Below are 10701 nucleotides of genomic sequence, written 5' to 3'. Positions count from 1 at the left end.
TCTCTCTCCCAAGCCTACGTACATTCATCCAAGAGTGTGACTCATTTAGTGGTCTGAATCTGTCCTATTGTGAATCTGCAATTTTTTACTATCCAGGAGCACTTTTGATTTACGCCTTTAAATCACTAGATGCTTAAGAATCTAAGCTGTGACATTCCTAGGTTGACTTTTTGCTTTTTGAGCGCATATCTTTGACCTGGAATAACCCTGTAGACCAGGATGTCTTTGAACTCTCAGAGATCCTCCTGTCTCTGCCTCCCAGGCATTGGGATTAAAGGTGTTTGCTACTACACCTTGAACTCACAGAGATCTGTTCGTCTCTGCCTTCTAGGCACTGGGATTAAAGGCGTGTTCTACCACACCTTGAAGTCACAGAGGTTTACTTTAAGAATTTTAACTTTTAGTCTGCATATATTTTTAACACACTTTAAACCATTCAGAAATTTTCTCTGTCTTTGAATCTCTCTTTACTGTATATCTCTCTTTTTCTGACCACAAGAGCCTTTAATTTACCAAGCAATATCAGTAGGACTAAAGGCGTGGCTTTGCCAGCTAGATCCAGTCCATTCCTTAGCTTTCCAGCCTCATGGCTGCTGTACAGGCTGCAGCCATGTTTATAGCCACACCTGGCGTTTCAAGGTCCCTGCCAGCCAGCGAGCTACAACAGACAATACTCAAGTCCTCTCTTGGTAGCCGGCCCTCCTGCCTCAAACAATCAGGGTTTGCCCTGGCAGGATGGCCCAGAAAGCCGGCATTTTTAAACGGCGCAGCTTTTTTCCTGCTACGGCTGAAAACCGAAAAGCATGCATTCAGCTTTTCATCAACACCGTTTAAGTGTTTCGTGGCAGGACCTCTTAATGAGCTGCAGGCTTTGCAGCTGAAGCTGAGTCAGGAAGCCTCTCTTAGATGAGGCGCTTGCTTGCCTCTAGCAAGCAGAGTAGACCCGAGAAATTGCCACAAGAAACATGCTTTACTCTATTCTTTTCCAAGCTTTCTCAGGCTTTCTGTGGACTCAGTTAGCCACACGTCTGGACGTCATTTTTAGTAATATGGGCGCTGCAGGGCTGCGTCCCCAAACACCCCAGCCGCCCGCCCGGCTCAGCTAGCTTATGCCCCGAAATAATTACACGGACACTGTATTCTTTTAAACACTGCTCTGGCCCATTTCTAATCATCTGTGTAGCGCCCCTAGGTGTGCTTACCGGGAAGATTCTAGCCTAAGTCCATCCTGGGTCAGAGCTTCATATCGTGCGTCTTCCCTGGAGCAGGTAGCATGGCGTCTCTCTCTGAGGTGTCTGCTCTGGAGAGGAGAGCTGCGGAGTCTGACCTCACTTCCTCTTCCTCCCGGCATTCTGTTCTGTTTACTCCACCCACCTAAGGGTGGGCCTATCCAATGGGCCTAGCAGTTTCTTTATTGCTTAACCAATGAAATCAACAGATTGATATATGACACTCCCACATCACTACACCTAAACTTAAATATAACACTAACCCTAAACCGAACTCTAACTCTAACCCTAACCCTAATCCTAACCCTAGCCCCTAACCCTAACCCAACCCTAACCTTCACTCTAACCCTAATTTTAACCCTAACCCTACTCGTAACCCTAACCCTACAACTAACCCTAACCTTAACCTTAAACCTAACCCCTAACCAAACCCAAACCTATTCCTAACCCTAACCCTAACCCTAACCCTAATCCCTAACACTAACCCAAACCTAACCCTAACCCTAAACCTAACCCTAAACCTATCACTACCCCTAAGACTAAACCTAAACCTAACCCTAACCCCTAACCATAACCCTAACCCTAATCTTAACCCTACCCCAACCCTAAGATTAAATGTTACCCTAGCCCTAATCCTAACCCTACCGTAACCCTAACCCTAACTCTAACTCTAACCCTAACCCTTACCCCTAACAGTAACCCAACCCTAACCCTAACCCTAACACTAACCCTAACACTAACCCTAACCCTAACCCTAAACCTAACCATACCCTTAAGACTAAACCTAACCCTAACCCTAACCCCTAACCCTAACCCAACCCTAACCATAAACCTAACCCTAACCCTACCCCTAACACTAAGCTTAAATGTAACCCTAACCCTAACCTTAACCCCAAACTTAAATGTAACCCTTACCCTAACCCTAACCCTAACTCAAAACCTAACCCTAAGCCTAACCCTAAAACTCAGCTTTAATGTAACACTCATCCTAACCCTAACCCCTAACCATAACCCAACCCTATACCTAACCCTAAACCTAACCCTACCCCTAATCCTATCATTAACACCTAACCCTAACCCAACCCTAACCTTCACTCTAATCCTAATCCTAACCCTAATCCTCAGCTTAAATATATCCCTAACACTAACCCTAAACCTAACCCCTAACACTAAACCCTAACCCTAACCCAACCCTAACCCTAACCCTGAGCTTAAATGTAACCTTAACCCTAACCCTAACCCTACAGCTAACCATAAGATTAAATGTAACCCTAACACTAACCCTAACTCCAAACCGAACCCTAACCCTTATTCTAACCCTAACCCTACTACTAACCCTAAGCTAAAATGTAACCCTAACCCTAAACCTAAATCTAACCCTAACTGTAACCCTAACCCAACCCTAACCCTAAACCTAAACCTAACCCTAACCCTAAACCTAACCCTACCCCTAAGACTAAACCTAACCTTAACCCCTAACCCTAACCCAACCATAACAATATCTCTAACCCTATCCCTAACCCTAACCCTAACCCTTACCCTAACCGTAAGCTTAAATGTAACCCTAACGCTAACCCTAAGGTTGACCCTAACCCTAACCCCTAACTCTAACCCAACCCTACCCTAACACTAAGCTTAAATGTAACACTAACCATAACACTAACCCTAACCCTACCACTAACCGTAAACTTAAATGTAACCCTAACCCTAACCCTAGCGCTAACTCTAACCATAACACTATCCCTACCCAATCCTAACCCTCACTCTAACCCTAATACTAACCCTAACCCTAAACCTAACACTAACCCTTACCCTAACCGTAAGCTTAAATGTAACCCTAACCCTAACACCAAACCTAACCCTAAGCCCTAACCATAACCCAACCCTATCCCTAACCCTAAGCTTAAAAGTACCCCTAACCCTAACCCTAACCCTAACCCTAACCCTAACCCTACCACAACCCCTAAGCTTAAATGTAACCCTAACCCTAACCCTAAATATAACGCTAACACTAACCCTAACCCCTAACCCTAACCCAACCCCAACCCCAACCCCAACCCCAAACCTAACCCTAACCCTAACCCTACACCTAAGACTAAATCTAACCCTGTTCCCTAACCCTAACCCAACCCTAACCCTATTTCTAACCCTAATTGTAACCCTAACCCTAACCCTAAACCTAAACCTAACCCTTACCCTAAACCTAAGCTTAAATGTAAACCTAAACCTAACCCTAACACCTAACCCTAACCCAAGCCTAACCCTAAACCTAAGCTTAAATATAACCCTAACCCTAACCCTACGCCTAACCCTAAACTTAACACTAACCCTACCCCTAACCCTTACCCTAACACTCAAACTAACCCTAACCCATAACCATAAACCAACCCTAACCCTAACTCTAACCCTAAACCTAACCCTAACCCTAACCCTAACACCTAACCCTAAGCCAACCCTAACCCTAACCATAAAGCTAATCCTAACCCTAACCCTAACCCTACCCCTAACCCATACTCTAACCCTAACCCTAAACCTAACCCTACTACTAAGACTAAACCTAACCCTAAACCTAACCCCTAACCCTAAGCCAACCCAAACCCTGTATCTAACCCTAACCCTAAACCTAACGCTACCCCTAACCATAAGCTTAAATATAACCCTAACATTAAACCTAACCCTAACCCTACCCCTAACCCTAAGCTTAAATGTAACCCTAACCCTTACCCTAAACCTAACTCTAACCATAACCCTAAACCTAACGCCTAACCGTAAACCAACCCTAATCCTATCCTGAGCTTAAATGTAACCCTAACCCTAACTGTAAACCTAAATCTAACCCTAACCGTAACCCCTAACCCTAACCCAACCCTAACCCTAACCCTAACCCTAACCCAACCCAAACCCTATATCTAACCCTAACCCTAACGCTACCCCTAACCCAAAGCTTAAATGTAACACCAACCCTAACACTAACCCTACCAATAACCCTAAGCTTAAATGTAACCCTAACCCTTACCCTAACCCTAACTCTAACCGTAACCCTAACCCTAAACCCTAACCCTAACCCAACCCTAACCCTAACCCTAAGCTTAAATGTAACCCTAACCCTAACCATAAACCTACCAATAACCCTTAGTTTAAATGTAACCCTAACCGTAACTCTAACCCTAACCCTAACCCTAACCCTAACCCTAATCTTAACCCCTCACCCTAAGCAAACCCTAACCCTAATCCTAGCCCTAACCCTAAACCTAACCCTACCCCTAAGACTAAACCTAACCCTAACCCTAACCCTAAGCTTAAATGTAACCCTAAACCTAACCCTAGACCTAACTCTAATCCTAACCCTAACCCTAACACTAAGCCCTAACCCTAACCCTAACCCTAAACCTAACACTACCTCTAAGACTAAACCTAACCCCTAACCCAAACCCAACCCTAAACCTATCTCTTACCCTAAATCTAACTCTAACACGAACCCTACCCCTAACGCTAAGATTAAATGTAACCTTAACCCTAACCCTAACTCTAAACCTAACCCTAAACCTAACCCTACCACTAAGACTAAACCTAACCCTAACCCCTAACACTAACCCAACCCAAACCCTATATCTAACCCTAACCCTAACCCTAACGCTACCCCTAACCCTAAGCTTAAATGTAACCCTAACCCTAACCCTAGACCTAACTCTAATCCTAACCCTAACCCTAACACTAGCCCCTAAACCTAACCCTAACCCTAAACCTAACCCTACCCCTAAGACTAAACCTAAACCTAACCCCTAACCCTAACCCAACCCAAACCCTATATCTAACCCTAACCCTAACCCTAACGCTACCCCTAACCCTAAGCTTAAATGTAACCCAAACCCTAACCCTAGACCTAACTCTAATCCTAACCCTAACCCTAACACTAACCCCTAACCCTAACCCTAACCCTAAACCTAAACCTAACCCTACCCCTAAGACTAAACCTAACCCTAACACCTAACCCTAACCCAACCCAAACCCTATATCTAACCCTAACGCTACCCCTAACCCTGAGCTTAAATGTAACACCAACCCTAACCCTAACCCTATGCCTAACCCTAAGCTTAAATGTAACCCTAATCCTTACCCTAACCCTAACTCTAACCGTAACCCTAACCCTAACCCTAACCGCTAACCCTAACCCAAACCTAACCCAAACCCTGAGCTTAAATGTAACCCTAAGCCTAACCCTAAACCTACAGCTAACCCTAAGATTAAATGTAACCCTAACCCTAACCCTGTCTGTAACCCTCACCAAAGCCAGCTGGACTGTGACTGAAAAAGCATGGGATAAAACCGGACTCTCTGAACATGGCGAACAATGAGGGCTGATGAGAAGCCAAGGACAATGGCATTGGGTTTTGATCCTATTTAATGTGCTGGCTTTGTGGGAGCCTAGCCAGTTTGGATGTTCACCTTCCTAGATAGATATGGACGGAGGGGGGAGGACCTAGGACTTATCACAAGGCAGGGAACCCTGACTGCTCTTTGGACTGGAGAGGGAGGGGGAGAAAGGTGGGGGGAGGGGGAGAAGGTTGGGAGGAGGGGGAGAAGGGTGGGAGGAGGGGGAGAGAAATGGGAGGCTGGGAGGAGGCGGAAACTTGTTTTTTTTTCCTTTTCTCACCAAAAAAATCTTTAATAAAAACGAAATATTTTTGCTAATAAAAAAAAGAAAGACTTCTAATAAAATACACCATGATGTAGCCTCTTACATTGTTTTGTTTTATGCCTTTCATTATTCATTGGGCTCTTGGGAGTCAATTATCATTTTAGAATAATTAAAACAATAAAAATGTATTACACAGATGCTGCTTAAATTTCAATAGAGTTATGTGCTAACTATATATTGTAAAATAAAAAGCACCCCAAATTGAAAATGCATTTACTTTCCTTTTTCATCACTAACCAGAACTGAGCCTAACCTTAATCAACTTTGCTATAAACATTTACAGTATCCAACAGTGGGGCCAAGTGGAACACAGAAAAACAGCTCATGGATATACAGACACTGGCAATTTTGAATATGCTGGGGTCTAAAACACAGAGCAGAACATCCATGCAACACTGGAAAGATATTCTACTGTGAGATACAGGTTGACTCTTTATATGAATACCTGGCACACTGCCAGTTCTGAAGCTGGCAGTCATTCCCAGTGGCCTCTCCTAACTGAAGAGTACTGCTCTTCATTGTCCACTCAGAATTCAAGAGTGGCACTCATTTCCCACAATTCCAGAGCCTGAGTGTGTCCCACATGGACTTTCCAGCATCATGTATTTCTTAGTTGCATTATAAAATAATAAAAACTTAAATTTCAACCCTGATTTTACTGAATGCAGTTCGCTTTTAGAGTACAATACTGAAAGAAATTAAAAGACAGTTTTATTTTTAGCCGTCTGTGCACATATCTGAAGCCTGGTCATTCCTGAAGCAATACACTTACTTGTGTGTAACTAATCATCTCAGGTCATAAATCCTCTTCCTGGAAGCTTTCTTATATTATGTGTTTCAAGTATTCATGATCTTTGTTTTCATTTAATTTTTCAATCAATTAATTAACTTGCTATTTGAAACAGGGTCTTGTGTAGCCCAGTTTGGATTCAAAGTTGTGTGGATGAAACCAGCCTTGAACTCCTCATCCTCCCATCTCCATAAAGGGCTGGAATTTCCAGAATATGTCAATACACTGATGACTGCCAACGTATTTGATCATTTTGAAAAAGTTCTTATTTTCATTTATTTGTAAAATATCTCTCCTCTTGATGTGATGCTTTGTATTGACGTTAATTTTGTTCAATGCCTCATCATTTCAACACTTTCTGGCTAGCTAGTTTATAGTGAGAAATTGGCTATGATACACAATTTTATTTTTATGCTATTTGACTTTGCATACTTCATTAACAAATGGAGTCTTTATCATTTTCACCCTCACCTGTCCCATTCCTCTCACTTCCAAATTCATGACCTCTTCTTCATTCTTACAGTTACACAAACATGTGTATATGTATGTATGTATGTATGTATGTATGTATTAACATCTACTGAGTTCACTTAATGTTCTCATATATCTGAGTTTAAAGCAGACCATGTGGGACTGGACAATTTTTTAAGGAGATAGTTCCTGAAGAAAACTTATGTTCCCACTCAGCAGTGTTTGACTTCCTTTATATCTTTCATCATTCAATGTTTTATCTATGTCTAAATGACTTTGTGCAGGGACCTGTGAAGTAGATATGTTAACTACATTATCATAGATTTGAAACAGCTAAGGAAAGAATCCTTGGGGAGGCAGAAATTGATTAAGTACATAGTGAAAACCACAAACCAAGCAAGATGAAAGAGCCAATAATCCAAGATCAGTGGGATTAATATCAGGTTATTGTATGGAGAGCATTTGGGGTTCTGCATCCACTGGTCTGACACCCTCCGATTCAACTACCCATGGTTTCAACATATTTGCAACGTTAATTTTGCCTGAATGAGAACAGGGAGCTTTTCTCATCACTCCTAACTGCAGAATGCAATATAACAAAGCATCCGTGTGGTGTAAGGGTAATAATCTACATGTAGCTGAGGCACAAAAGGGGACATGTACATGTAAGCACAGTATCGTTGTGTACAGAGATTTGAGTGTGCACAGGGCTTGCTCTTCTGGAGGCAGACATTCCAGATTCAGAGTGGCAAAAGCATTTATGTTGCATACATTATTTGAAACTCTCCATCTCTATTTTGGTCATCCTTTGATATTTGAAGCTTATTCTATTGTCTCCCTAAACAAGTTCTCCTCTCCTTGCTCACAAAGCTGCTGCAAATCCATGCACATCAGAGGACTGGATATCACTCTAGAGCTTTGTTCCGGGGTCTGTACACTGCCTTTGCTGTTAGCTTCTCACTATTCTCTTTTCTGTACTGTTTTAGTATTACAGATTTCATTGGTGTCTACCCCTTCAATCATATTCCTTCATTTTCAAAATCCTCTGGCCTCAAATAGTTTCTACCCCTCCCAAAACTCATCCTTCTTTTTCAGAAAAACACATTTTAACTTGATGCTTAAAGAACAAATAACCATAGTTACCTTAAAAATCTGTTTAATAGCTACAACGTCTGAAGCAGCTCGCAATATGTCTCTATTACTTACTGTCAGACCATGACTCAGTGTTTGATACACTCTATAAGAATGACCTGAAACATTGGTTAACCCCTCACGCACTCAGGCAGCTGTCTAAGGGATTAGTGACTACATTGGTCACTGTTATGTTTCTTATGATAAAATACCATGAAAAAAGAAGCTTAGGGAAGAACCAGTCTATTCTGTCTTACACATTCAATAGGGATGGGCCCTGCATGGTCAGGTGGCCTAACAGCTGGAGCCCCGAAAATTCCTAGAAATCAGAAAACACACTGATTACCTTTATGTCCATGAAGAAGCCAGAAAGAACAGGAATGGAACAGGCTATAAAACTGCAAAGCACTGCCCAGTGACATCCTTCATCAAAGCTCCACCTCCCCGACATCACCACTAGCTGGGGATTGAGTGTTAAAACACCCGGTCTGTAGGAAAATTTCACACTCACACCATAAGAGTGTGTCCTTCTTACATGAAAAGGAGAACTCAGAGCTAGAAATGAACTAAGACATTCCAATCTGCAATTCTTGCCCCACTGAATGCCAGACTCTTTGTACGGCAGAATTGTTTTCAGTTCAGTTACATGCATAGCATTTTATCCTGACTTTTCATGATAGCTCAGTCATTTAATCTTCATTGGGTAATTATTCCTTTAGAACTCAAATAATTTTGTGGTGCTCTCTGAAAATAATACTACTAGTGGAAAAAGAGAACTTGCAACTTTTTATTAGCTCATGACTTATTTTTCTTCACATAATTCTGTGCTTTTATATGCTAAAAAATACAAGGGGCAAGTCCTGAATAAGGAATTTCTCTCTCTCTCTCTCTCTCTCTCTCTCTCTCTCTCTCTCTGTCTTTTGTCTCTGTCTCTCTCAGAAGGGACCCTTTGCCAGCAAAGGAGCAGCAGTTTTTGTCAAATCTGAAGAGTACAGGTTTAGTACTAAGTAGTGACAGGGTGCTAGGATTTATTACTGCTGTCTTTGTCCTAAATTTTCTCACAGTGAAGAGCTGTCATGGTTTGGGAGCTGAGGAAATGTGTTTCTTTCAGGATACATTTTGATAGAATGCAGACCTTCAGCACTTTGATCCTGATAATTCTGCAAACAACGCAGAGAATAAAGAACTACTTATAGGGTTATGTGTGAATCAGTGGCAGGAATGACAAACAAAGTTTTCCCATGAAGCAAGGTGTTTTGACCCATGGCAGAGTGTGACTGCTGTTGAGTAAGGGGCATTGCTGTTATAGACCAAGGAGACCTGGAGAGAGGAAGAACAAGTCTGTTTGAAGATGCATTGTGGATGTCAATCTCAGTGTATTCAACTTGGTTATTCTAAAAAATAGAGAGAAGGATATTCGTAGATACAACTGTGCCTAATCTGTTGGAACCTAAAAGAGACAGCAGAATCTGAAAGCTCTTTAATCTCTCTACAGAAGATGATATACACCAATACATTCTCATAAAGCCCTTAAACAAAGAAGATAAGAAACCCAGGACCAAAGCAGTGAAGATTTAGTATTGTGTTATTCCACATGCCTTGGAACTCAAACGCTAATGTACTGCTCTGAAGAAACAACATGCTAAGAAAAGCAAGGAAAAAACTCCAGAATATGCTAAACTTTGCCTAACAGAATGAAGGAGGCCAAAGAAAAGCATCAGGAACAAATTGCCAAGAGACATAGTCCATTCTCACTGAGAGCTTCTACTTCTGAGTTCAGTCCAAAATAAGTCTTTAATAATAATAAATAACCCACAGATCCAAAACAATAACTGGATAGTCAAGAGGAGCTGATGGAGGAAGGTCATTGGTTAATTAATAAAGAAACTGCTTGGCCTCATAGGTTAGAACATAGGCGGGTGGAGTAAACAGAACAGAATGCTGGGAGGAAGAGGAAGTGAGCTCAGACTCGATAGCTCTCCTCTCTGGGGCAGACACGATGAAGCTCTGACCCAGGATGGATGTAGGCTAGAATCTTCCTGGTAAGCGCACCTTGGGGTACTACACACATTATTAGAAATGGGCTAGTCCAATGTGAGAGTTAGCTGAGAAGAGGCTAGATATAATGGGCCAAGCAATGTTTAAAAGAATACAGAGTCCATTAATTATTTCAGGTAAAGCTAGCCGGATGGCGGGAAGCAGCCCGCTGCTCTTATTTCAACAGATGGCACTCCAACGTGATGGGCTAAATCCACTTAAAAACCTGAGAAGGCTTAAAAATAAGGGAGAGAGAGTTTAACACAGATTTTTGCTGTTTGTTGGTGGCATGCAGTAGAGAGATTTCCTGAATCGGCAACAGCAGCAGAAAAAAAGCTGCGCGG

At 42.1% G+C, this 10701-nt stretch overlaps 1 pseudogene; it reads left to right on the top strand.

The window, feature by feature from the left end:
• The first annotated feature begins 8378 nt into the window (after positions 1 to 8378).
• On the top strand, positions 8379 to 10110 carry LOC142832423 (small ribosomal subunit protein eS6-like; annotated as a pseudogene).
• The last annotated feature ends 591 nt before the right edge of the window (positions 10111 to 10701 follow it).

The sequence above is a fragment of the Microtus pennsylvanicus genome, chromosome 12 (assembly GCF_037038515.1).
Source record: "Microtus pennsylvanicus isolate mMicPen1 chromosome 12, mMicPen1.hap1, whole genome shotgun sequence".
Taxonomy (NCBI): domain Eukaryota; kingdom Metazoa; phylum Chordata; class Mammalia; order Rodentia; family Cricetidae; genus Microtus; species Microtus pennsylvanicus.
Note: the sequence above shows the minus strand (reverse complement) of the source record. Positions and strands in the feature narration are given on the sequence as shown.